This window comes from Myripristis murdjan, chromosome 23, assembly GCF_902150065.1.
Source record: "Myripristis murdjan chromosome 23, fMyrMur1.1, whole genome shotgun sequence".
NCBI lineage: Eukaryota > Metazoa > Chordata > Actinopteri > Holocentriformes > Holocentridae > Myripristis > Myripristis murdjan.
Window position 1 is genome coordinate 16,721,928 of NC_044002.1, and position 12,490 is coordinate 16,734,417.

The following is a 12,490-nucleotide window of genomic DNA, read 5'->3' on the forward strand; positions in this document are numbered from 1 at the left end:
TCCGTTCGTTTCATGTCAGCAATCCTAGGAGTGTCCCAGAGTTGTGTAAAAGGTGTCAGTAGCATTCCTAATGTTTTACACACTGTTTCTCTGTGCAGCTCCAGATACCGAACCAGGGCCGGGCCAGACAGACAGCCCCCCCTCTCCCTCCCCTCTGCCCACTGGGCTGTGGCCTTTATGGAGATGAATGGATGAAGAAATCAAAACCTCAACAGGCCCTATTGTGCCACAGCATCAAAAGGAGCCATGGCACGGCAGGGGCTTTGATCATGAGGCAACAACAGGAGGGGAAAGGGGGCTGTGGGGGCGGATGGGGAGGGGGAGGAATCACACACATTCGTGCTCATGAGCTCATGAAAAGACACTCACACACAGGTGCGAGGACAAACACAAGTGCAAGCGTGTGTGCATGCTATACATAAATGCACACACAGACACGCTCAAACGCACCCTCGCACACATGTGCCCATGATAAAGGTGCACTCTCTTTGATGCCAGTCCGGGTTTCGACCTGGGGCGAAGTCACACGATCACATAGTGCTCTGGTGCAGAATAGCATTTCACCATGAATACAACCAAAGCCCATGCTGGTGGCGTGTCCCTCCGTGTATACACTCAGGTCTCCCGCCACTGCAGTTTTGGTAGGGTTTGCCATGATGTCTTGCCAAAACAAAGCGCCACACCCTATCGCCCGGTTGTTCTAAAGAGCACCTGAGCAGTCATAGGAAAATACCCAGAGCTTTTTCCACTTTCTCACATTCTCATCCCGGCCACTACCTGTGCCACAATGATATCCCATTGAACCCAATCTACACTGCAAAAAATGTTCAGATGATTCAAAGTGTCAGTAGCTTAATCAGGGCAGAATAACTGCAGGGTAGATGATTCCACTGATATCAAGATACTTGTTTTTTTTTTTGTTTTGTTTTGTTTTGTTTTTTTAAATTCTGTATGAAGAAACACTAAATAAAAAATTAAAATGAATAGTTTACGCTGTGTATGACCAACCCAGGCTTTGGTAATTTCCCAGTATAGTCTGGTGGATGGTTTAATAGGCCAGCAGGATGCAGCCAGAACTTTTGTCAAGTCTGTTTGTGTCTCAAAAATCACTATTTCGCCACCCTCAAACTTTGATGTAGTATTTTTATTAACCGTCTCACAAGTGTCTACTACCCTTTTCAACGGCAGCGCTAATTTGTGCTGTGGTGTATTCAGTGTTTTACTGCGACACAGGCTACAGCAGTTCAAACTGACTTCATACTTGAAAGGTGCCAGAAGAAGAAGGAGGATTACGCAAAAACTCAGAAAACTGTCAACATTGTCTGGGAGTTAAGTTTCAAATTTGAATAGATAGAGATGACAAGTTTATATCATGGACAGTTGTCGCTTTGACTTGAAATTCAAGCGCAAAACCTCAGGAATGATTGATATTTTTCCACAGATTTTGGGCTAAGATGATAATTCTGCAACCTATTTTAATATATTGTTTGTGAAAAGTTTGAGCAAAAAAAGGAGCCACCAAGTAAATTTAATCCATTGGAATGTTCTGTTAATCATTTACAAACAAGAGATGCAGGGCAAGAAAAAGCTTTTTTTTTAAGCCTTGTGACAAATGTGATATTTTCTGAGCATGTACTTTGTTTCAGTCCAGTTTAGGTTGAGCCTGGCAGAGCAGTGTGCGTCTTGCTGTTACTTTACCTGCTCGGGTCACATGTGGCACAGTTCCCAGCGGAAAAAAAAAGATCAAAGGGAGCGATGGAAATCCACTGACAAGCCCGCGGTCACCTTGGAACACTGACATCTGAGCGGTCAAACAGTGGAAAGTCACTGCCGTGCTTTAGACACCCGTTAATAATATGTGCTATGTAGACACAAGAGAGGAAAACTACCAATAACCACCTTGCACAACACTACCAATTTAAGCACTACGACTAGATGTTGTCTGACAAGAGATACTGTTTACAACCTTGTGCTGTGCCATTATGTGCAAGTGTTTGTATGTATGTTGGAAAATCTGCAATATGTTCTCAAAAGCCAACGGGCCTTTCCTTTCAACTGGAAATAAGAAAAGGATAACTGCTAAAAATTACAGTTTCGTGTTTTTCCCATGGTTGCAGCAATTTACTGCAACAGCAATCAACAAATGAAATGTTGATACATCTTCATGTCCTTCTTTGGGCACAACGGGATCCGAAAAGAATCTGCAAGATTAATAAATAGCAATTTGTCCAGGTTTGTGGGTTGTATTGACGGCATTGTGGCTTTTCAAATCGTTATTGCCATTCACGGGCTGTGGGTCGGCGTTGCTGTTTTGCTGGTGCGTGTTCGAAATGGAAACTTGGATGGAGGAATGTGAGCTGGCGGACTATTTACACAAACACAGTGTTGGTGAAGGACAAACACTGGCCGTGAAAGTCAAGGTGTTCTTCGTTGTGGAAAGTTTGCGATAACCGTAATCATAGTTTCCTAATCGGCTGAGGGGGACGGAGGCTACTGGAAAGACTTGGCCCCGGACTGTGTGGCCAAGGCCCCCCGCTGGTTCAGGTGTGTGTGTGTGGTGCATGAGCTGTGCCTGTGTCTTTTGTGTGTGTGTGTGTGTATATGTTCATGTTTATGTGTGCACATTTTTGTATGTGTGTGCATGTGCATTTGTGTGTGTATGTGCAAGTGTGTGTGTATGTGTGTGTGCATGCACTCAAGACAAACAGAGGCAGGGGCTCTGTTGACGAACCAATTAAAAACCAGGAAGAATGGGGGAGGATGCAGCGGCCGAGCATGTTTTGCTCATCACTCAAATTAGAGATGGCAAGTGGGGGAAAAAACAATCAGTGTGTTTTGAACTTTTCAGTGTTTTTAAGGCCAGTTCACACATGTTCCGGGAAAACCGGATCATATGATAAACGAGCAACCCATGCAAACAAACAAAAAACAAAGTTCTCGCTAATCTTATCGTTGAATCATATCTACCAAACCCCAATCCCAGGGAAATCATCTTTAACTGAGAAAAAAAAAAAAAAAAACTCACTTCATAAGAATCGCTATTTGATATGTAGTTTGTGCCGTGTTGCAGCTTGACAGCCAGACAATGTGGAGAGTGTCTCTAGCTCTTGAATTTTTGATGCCGAAACTTGCTGAAAGGCATGTTTTTGTTCCTATGAGAAACCAAATCGCCTTTTACTTGAGACTACAAACTCCCCCCTGGCAGGCACACTGTGCCTCGCTTATAAAAGACTCTAATGCAATTAATTTGTGCTTAAGACCAACTGTTTGGCACATTTGTATTAATGAAAAGCTGATCTTGATACCTCAGTGGAATGTGTTATACTTATTAATGGTGATTTCTCAAGTAAATAACAAAAATAAATTCTAAAAAATTATAATACAGCAATAAAACTAAAATAATAAATATCAAATGAATCAAATCAAATAAATAAATAAAAAAAATAATTAATTAATTTAAAAAAATCAGCCATTCATTAAGAAAATATTTAGCATTCTCTAATCATAATAAAATTCTCTAATCATAATAAAATAAAGAAAGAGTCGAAGAGCATTTTTACTTTCTCCACATGATCCCTGCATATTTCAATTACAAATCCTCACCGGGTGCAAAGGCTTCTTTATTGGAGAAAAATCCTGTACATTGACTGGTTCTGGGTATATACAGTATAGTATAGGGGTATAGGGTATACTTAGGGTCTCTGACTATTTCCGGATTCACACCCAACCGATTAAGCAGCATTTAGCCCTATCAGCACACAGCTCTCACTTTCAGTCAGCTGGCAGCGCTCTAAAGGGGCTGGGAATTACAATGAATGAAAAATCCTGCGATTTGAATTTTCTGATCAAATGCTTCATTTGGTACCGCTGGAATGCCTATTGAGAAAATAAATGGGAAATTTATTCCCAGAAGCTGGGCCACGGGGGGAAAAAAAAGGAGCACATTCCAGGCATATTCCATCTCTACAGACGCAGAAAAACCATTACACAGTATGGTGAAGTTTTGCATTCCCCAGGGTGAGAGAGAGAGACAAAAACACAGAGAAAGAAAGAAAGAAAGACGGAGAGAGGGGCAGAAAAGGGGAGTCAGGGGGTTCACGGATGAGGACAGAAGGAGAGGAAAAGGGAAGGAAAAAAGGGGGTGATTGAAAGCAAGAGAGGCAAGGAAAATTGTTGCAAAATACAGGTAGCTGTACGAGAGGAAGAAGAAAGAGCGAGGCAATAAAAAAGAGAAGGGGGGGGGTGTCTCCCACTCACAGGTGTTTCTTCCCTTTGAAGAGGGGATTCCTCCCTCTCCTTGAAGGAAGAAAATAATTAACACCTTCACGGTTGCCATGCCAACGTGCAGTCTCTCACTCCACTCTCAGCTGTGAGCGTTCCTGGCCGTAATTACCCACAGTTCAAGGGCCCCTCCGTAATTACCCACAATCCATCTGCACCTATATGCATGCGTGAGTGAGAGAGAGAGAGAGATAGAGAGGGACAGAGGAATGAGGAACAGGGAGGAACCGGTACGTATTTGCATATATGCCATGTTGTAGGATAGCGCACACTTTGGAAAGGTCACATGTATTAAACAGAGGGAGTGGCGGAGAGTCGCCAGGAGCGATTATCTGACATTTGCTTTAATGATACATTCTTGCACTCTCTCTCTCTCTCTTTCTCTCTCTCTCTCTCTCTCCCTTTTCCCCTGTCTTTAAACTGAGATGACTTTAGCCCGCCACTGAACAATCACCCTCTCCCCGCCCATTCAAAATTCATCACACTGAATTCCTGCCTCGCTGCTGTGGCACAGGTTAGGGGTTGCTTGTGCACATGTGACAAAATCACCGGTGACAAAGAGTGTGTCCGCTCAGGGGGTTCACACTCACGTTACCTGTGTGCTTTGTTGAAGGAAAAAGGGGGCACAAAGGAGACAGTTATCATTTTTTTTCTATTTTCTATAGAAACACATTCATAAAAAAAAAAAAAAAAAAAAAAAAGATTTGCCAATTAACTAGCTCACATGTATTTGCAGGTATAATTAACCGGCATTCAACAAATATACATGTGTTCATTTTCCTTTTGATCATCATATGCTGTTCCACGTTGCACTCAGCAATTATCCACAGTGATAAATATTTGAAGATGTTCCCCCACCATCCTCCGCCCCGCATAATGATGAAATTACATGTGCCAATACTGACACTTGAGGGGTTGTATTAACAAAAAGAAACAATTGGAGATGTTGCATGTAATTATTCAATAAGTGCTCGGTGTTATCTTTGACAGGCACAGCTTTGGTTGGGGTAGTTTTGATTACAGCGCAAAAGCTAGCCAATTACGGTAGAGGACGGGAGCCCTGTATCTCAAACTGCTGAGCGTGCGAAGCCTAATGACATGCAATTAGGCGGGTCGTCGTTAGGAGGCTTTTCATCGCTGACGCTGTCGCTTCTCGATTAATTCTCATTACCTCCCTGTATATGTGTGTGTGTGTGTGTGTGTTTGTGTGTGTGTGTGTGTGTGTGTGTGTGTGTGTGTGCGTTTGTAAGGAGAGGAGGGAGTTTTGACTTTTCAACCTTGAATGTCGTTAGGACAATCGCAAGCCCAGAAGGCCTAAACAGAACATAATCAGGCAAAGACCACCCTCTGTTCCACTGTGTATTTAAGACTTTATGGTGCCAATGGTTTTAATCAGCGCTTATTTTAAAAATATATATATAAAACAAATTAAAGGCTGAGGTTTTTTTTTTTTTTTTTTTTTTTTTTAACATCTCCTCCAACTCCATTAGTTCCATGCTGCAAGGATTCTCCATCTTAACAAGTCATTTAGTATCATATTCAGGCGTAAAAATCTTGTTTTTAGAACGAGACGTGGAAAACAAAATCTTGCTTCCAATGTAGTTTCAGGATTTTTTTTTTCTCTGGGAACAAGTATAAATACATTGAAACAAAGCAGAATAAGGCAGATCAGCCCACTAGGTCCAAGAAAATGACACTTGAAATAAAAATAAAAAAAAAAAAATCTGGAAAAATACATTGATTAGAGTTTGAAACAAGTCGGATTATCCCATCCCACAGATAGATTTTTTTTTCACTTGTTTGAAGTAAAATAACACTGAATATGAGGGTAAATGACCTGTGAAGATGCGTTTTTTTTTTTTTTTTTCTATGTGTGACTCTGACTCATGGTACCGTTCATACTTCATATATAAAACACACATGGACACATCCATAAACCGACAGGCCAGCGCCGATGTCTAATAGGCAATTTGCATAGTTCCTCAGAGGAGGCTAAATTGCTTCCCCGGGGTTAGAGAGTAATAGTGAGCTGCCAGTCACCAGCCCACCTTGTAGCATGTAATTACCTTGATCATGTAAACCTGAACAGAGCCTATTTGAGTTGGAAGACCTGATAATACGGACTCCCATCAGCGTTCTCCAGTCACCGTTTTGTTCATTTCACTGGGAGCGCTCAGGTGTAAAGGATTTAAGCATGGGGTGGGGGGCGGGGACGGTACGGAGGGTCCTTTGTATTGTGTGGGTGTCATAGGTGTCATGATGGTGGGGGGTGTTGCAGCTGCTGCTTTGCCTGCCATTGTCGCTGTGTCATAAAGTCAGGCACCTATGGATTAGGGGCTCCTGCGGGTCAGATTGTTGGACAATGTGACCAAGCTCCACTGTGACATGTGGCTATTAGCCACCTTCCTGAATAAATAATGATCTGACCAAGTCGCAGGGGTCGGCATGAGCTGGGAGGACGGAAGATGAAACGTAAACACGCCACCAAGTGTATAGCTGCATGCCTAAAGAGTGAGTACGGATCGTGGGTGAGCAGCTCCATTGTGTGTGTTTGCGTGTGTATAAAGCCTCATGCACATGTGGCTCTGCACATAGGCACGTTTTCTTCTGAACCACTGTGTGTGAGAGTGTATATGTGTGTGTGTGTGTGTGTGTGTGTGTGTGGGCACAGACTGCTGACCAGGCAGCCCGTGCCAGAGCTTGGGCCCACACAGACACACAGTCAGCACAATGCCTGTCACCGCAGCCAGCCAATCAGATCGCTGGAAACTTGGGCCGAAGGGCAGACAGGAACCAATTCATTGACAGGGCCGTCGGTGCTGTGGCATAGCTGGTGGCTCAACAGCTCAACAGCGGCACAAAACACCTGCAAATAGCTCTTATTCATGCCGACAGTTGCTGATAACTTGTCTTTGTCAATGAAAAAAATAATAATAAAATAGGTAAATATGCTCAGTGAACATCTGTGCATCATCCATGTATCAACTCGTCACCACTGAAGATTTGCCTGGCATTTAATGAGACTCGCCATCAAATTTTTAAATATCATCTCCTTATTTGTGAAAGCCAGACAAAAGGGAAAATTAACCCTTATCAGTTACACAATTACTAATAGTGCTTATAGAACAGTGCAAAAAATCTCCATCTTAACACGTCATTGAGTCTCAAATCTTGTTTCTCTTAAAAAAAAAAAAATGTGCAAGTGGGGTGAGATCACTTCACGTTTTTCCAATATTAATCAACTTGTTTTCAAAATTTGCTTGAATCAAGTGGCACTTTCTGGATGCTAGTGGGCTGATCCGCCTTATTCTGCATTTTTTTTTTCAACATATGCACCCTCTTCTGAGAAGAAAAAAAACCCCTCTGGAAACAAGTGCAACTGCATTGGAAACAAGTGGGATTATCTCATCCCACTGTCAATGCAAGTTCACTGTGCTGTTGTGTCGTAATTTTCCTCGGCCCTGTTGCAGTCAGTGCTGAGCAGGGGGTCACAACTCTCCCCTGGTCCAAATCCTGATGGCCACTGTACACTAAATGTACAAAATATACCGAGTTGCAGGCTCTTCTGCACGATCTACATCTCAGTTTTCTCAAATCTTAAAATCCCTCTCGAGCTCACCTGCTTGTGTTTATCCACATCTCGTCTGTGATCGGTATAGACTTAACAAGGGAGATCAATAATGGCTTCCACCTGGATTCGTCACATCAGTGTATTTCATGAAGAGGATGTGTGTCTTGTATTTTGTGCATTCAGTGTACAAGTAGCTCGCTCACACAGGACTCCCTGGACCCTCTCTGGTCTTCTGCCCCTCTGCCCCCTGCCACAACCCCCCAGGGTCACTGGCCGGTGGGATTTAAGGCTTTGGTCTCAGTATCCTCTTAAGACAGGGATGGGCAGTTAAATGGATCAACTAAGTCACTTGAGTAAAGTGGAGCACTTAGTAGAAACTTTCATGTACATGTGGCCGGTATATGCCAGATCTGCTGCTGAGGATTATCTATCTACGCAGCTGCCTGGGGGGAGGATTTCCCTGAGTCTCTGAAAAGGTTTGATGGATAGACTTTGAAAGTGATTATTGACCAGTAAATAAGGATTTCTCAATAAGGGTATCAACAGGGAGGTGAATTGCCCATTTGGGATGTTAACTATTGATCTCAGCTGTTATGTAAGATGAAACTTGCTATGTTACATCAATGGCTAAAAATTGTGTCCATATGGTCGCTGGGAGAAACCCACATTATAGGGAAAGTAGTCCAAGTATAGCACCTGTTTTGCATTTCGCTGTCAAAATTGTGTTTGGTTTAATCTTTTCCCACTGCAAAAGTTTTTACTGCCTTAGTTTCAAGTCGGGCAGCATGCCAGCGCTTTTACATGGTATACTCAGCAGAGGCCAAGCAGAGTCCAAAACCTGAACTAACGCAATAAAAGTATGTTCCTATCCAAATGATCAAATAGGATTTGTTTTTATGAAGTCTGCTGCAGCAGCCCTCCGGCCTGTTCTGTCCCTTAATGCAGCATTTATGTAAAACACACACACAAACACACACACACACACACGTGCATGCACATATAACACATACACAAGAAAGGATGAAGTAAAAGCTCGGTTACAAATGATCTAGGCCGGCACAAGTGTTTTTACTTACTGTAAAATGCCAGTATGAAAGAAGTTGGAATTTCGGGAGCTTGGCATAAAAGTGTCTGCATGTGTATGAGTGGGCGCTTGCTTTTGTGTGCAGCATGTGCGCGCGCGTGTGTGTGTGTGCTGATATCCCAGAGCTTTAGAGCTCATTTGTGAGTGATAAACAGAGGTGACTGATGCCAACTTGGTCACTTGTATTTCTCACCGGTAGTTTTATTGAGGGCATCAAGGAGCTGGCACCCGTCTTTTGCCGCAGTGTCTAAGCCACATTAAGACGGATAACTGCTGGCTGAACACCAGTGAGAGTTAAGCCTCTCTGCTACCAAAGAAAGTTTGGCGAAAATAAAACAAAATGAGCCACTTGGACTTATTAGTGTCCCACATTACAAGACTTCAGCTCCAAAATGCGGGAGAAAAAAAAAAAAAAAAGCGACACCGACTCTTACAACATTAAAGGGAAAGTTCACCCTCAGATACAAAAACAGATATTCTCCCACTTACCGCTTGTGCAATCTTTCCATCCAGATCCAGCGAGGTTCCAGTCTGTCCCGGTCTTCCCTGTCTCCCGGCACTCCAAAACAATAGGGCTGGATGGCTGTTCATTTGTTGAGCTCAGATCATCCACCCCAAATTTGTACTCCCTCAATGTAAATAGGTACATTGTGCTCCTATTCTTTGTTAGGAAAAAAAGTTCCAAACGAAACTTTTGATCCTCGAGGGCTGTGGATTATGTGAGTTATCTGTATCATTATCTCCACAAAGAGCTGTTGCCGAGTTTTTCACATGTAAATGTTTGACAGATTGAGCTCCACAAAAGAACAGCCATCCAACCCCACTGGCCTCGGGTGAGGGGAGACAGGGAAGCAGCCAGCAGAGTGGATGCCTCAACAAATCACACATAAACTATGTGGACGGATAGATTTGCATGGGGCGGGGTAAGAGGGTAAATGTAGATCTTTTTTGCATTTGGGGTGAACTGTCCCTTTAATGCGCATATTTATTATCATCGTTATTAAAAATCCTAATATTAAACACACACTCACCATTTTTCTTTCTCTATTGTTTCCCCCTGACGTTTTGGCTGGCCATCAGGCTGTTTGAACACACACACACACACACACACACACACACACACACTTCTGCATGCATACAGATACAATCTTGGGCTATCACTCTCTGTGTCGCCAATAGAACGCGCTCGGTGTGAATATTAATCTCAATATTAGTAGAAACACCAGATCCTGTCTAAACAATAAGTCCGGAGTGTGAGGCTGGTGGTGCGAGCGAGGCTAAAACACACAGAGGGAGCTAATGAACTATGAAAACAAATTTCACCGGCCTCGGTCGTGTGGCTAATAAACAATCTATCTGACAGTTATGCAATGTGTCTGACAGATTACCAAGGCTGACATCGTTACATAATGCTGGATCTAGACAGTAATCCACACAGGGACCTGGCCGGCGCGCAGCACACATGATCAGCACCGTCACCTCCTCCAGAACAGCACCAGTGCAGCCGGCCAGGAGCAGACTCCCAGAGGAAAGTTTATGTTTTATCCACTCGCCTCAAATGAGAATATCTCTACTATGCTGCGTTTCGCTATCTTACCTGCTCATGACACACCGGCTGATAAAGTATCTGTCTGTGGTGATATAACGCTTGATTAATCCCTGTAGCAGCTGGGAGGGATTCAGTGTCTTGCTCAAGGACACCTCAGCAGGGCATGATGTTCAAACATAGGTCTTGTTATTGAAAAATTATGTCTGTAGGCCAACTTGCTCCTGTAAATCATACAAAAATGAATGAGAGGGCATTCGTTTCAAGTATGTTGGGGAAAAAAAAAATCATCCCCTAAAGTTTATCATTCAATATCTCCAAAATATAGAGGATCCGGTCTGCAAAAGTGTTATTATTTTGCCAATCAGCCATTTAAATTACACATTCTCTTCGGAAAATGGATTTTAATGTCGCTATCAGTCATTTTGTATGAGTGGTTGTCACTTATCTAAAGTGGCACGTGACACAAAACTCACAAAAATATCTCCCAACCCGCTCTTATATAAATGTCTTTTACACCAACAGATAAAGAAGAAGATAATGTGCATGAAATCTTGCACTCTGTATTTTGCTGTCACCGTCTTTTTCAGGTTGACCCGCCCCTGTAGAGGGCACTCCCATACATGCCTGCAGTGAACATACTGTACGTATATCCAGTGCACATGTCCAGCCATCTCACCCTACTATGCATGACAAATTCTCAACAGTAAGTCACCAATCCCTGGCAGAGAGCACCAGCTCAACCAAGCTGGATAGATTTCAATCGGTGGCTTACCAAAATGATGTGGCTGCCACCGGACTAGCGTGATGGGACTAAAAATACCTCGGCCGACCCCATGGCTCTGATGTGGCCACATACCCTCTGGTGTGTCTGGTTTCATGTGTCCCAAAAGAAACCCATCAAATTACAGATGCAAACGCAGCCGGACCTCTTATCAAAACTATTTCAGCTCGCTGACACAGTTTCCTAAGGCAGTAATTAGAGCAAAGGAAAATGGGAGGCATCCCAGGCACGCGGAGGAAGAGAGAGAAAGAGGGAGAAAGAGAGAAAGAGAGAGGGAGAGAGAGAGAGAGAGAGAGAGAGAGAGAGAGAGAGAGAGAGAGAGAGAATGGTGGACAGTGACAGCTCATCACAAGCCTGCAAGCCAGTTTTCTTTCCCTCTCTTGCTCCCAGCCTACTTCTACTATCTCTCTCTCTCTCTCTCTCTCTCTCTCTCTCTGCGTGTGTCTCTCTCTGTCTGTGTCTCTCCCCCTCTTCTCTCCCTACATCCACACATCAAAGGATTGGTGAACATAAATAAAAGCCCTGATGATGATTTCCCATGAGAGCAGTGAACAACCGCATAGCTCACGTTCATACGAAGCCTTGGCAAAACAGCTGTCTGCGCTCCGGCTGTCAGCACGCCTGGCTGGCTGACTGCCTCACATGCTTCTCGACCGGTTCACAGCGCCAACTGGAAGAAAACAAACAAACAAACAAACAAACAACAAAAGAAGGCAACACTTATAATTGTGAATACTTCATACGACTCGGCTGATCCTCGTGCAGGATGAGGCATGCTGCACAAACACTGCGAGAGCTCCGTTGGTTAAAGTGCTCACCTGTTAAGGCGTTGTTCTGCTAAATGCGAGTGGATAAGGTGTGTTTAAAATCACTGCCTGAGGAAACAGCTATCCTGTCTGCATGCCATCATTATGCCATGTTGGATGCTTGTAAGGTGGCGAACATCTGTGGGAGACAGGTGTGTGTGTTGCTGCTCACTGACAGCAGACAGCAGGAACATACCTGGAAGAGAAGAGAGGAGAGGAGAAATTTCACATTATGAAATAACATCACTTGCTTTTCTATTCTTCAAATAAACACAGGGGTTTTCAAAAATGTTCATGTTCCCCAAGCTGACTTTCATTAGACTCTGGGCACCATTTGAAGTGACTTTTCCTCTAAGGACCCTTTTATGAAAAGACATTTTGTTTAAGTGCCATATTGAACACGCAAAAAATAGATTCA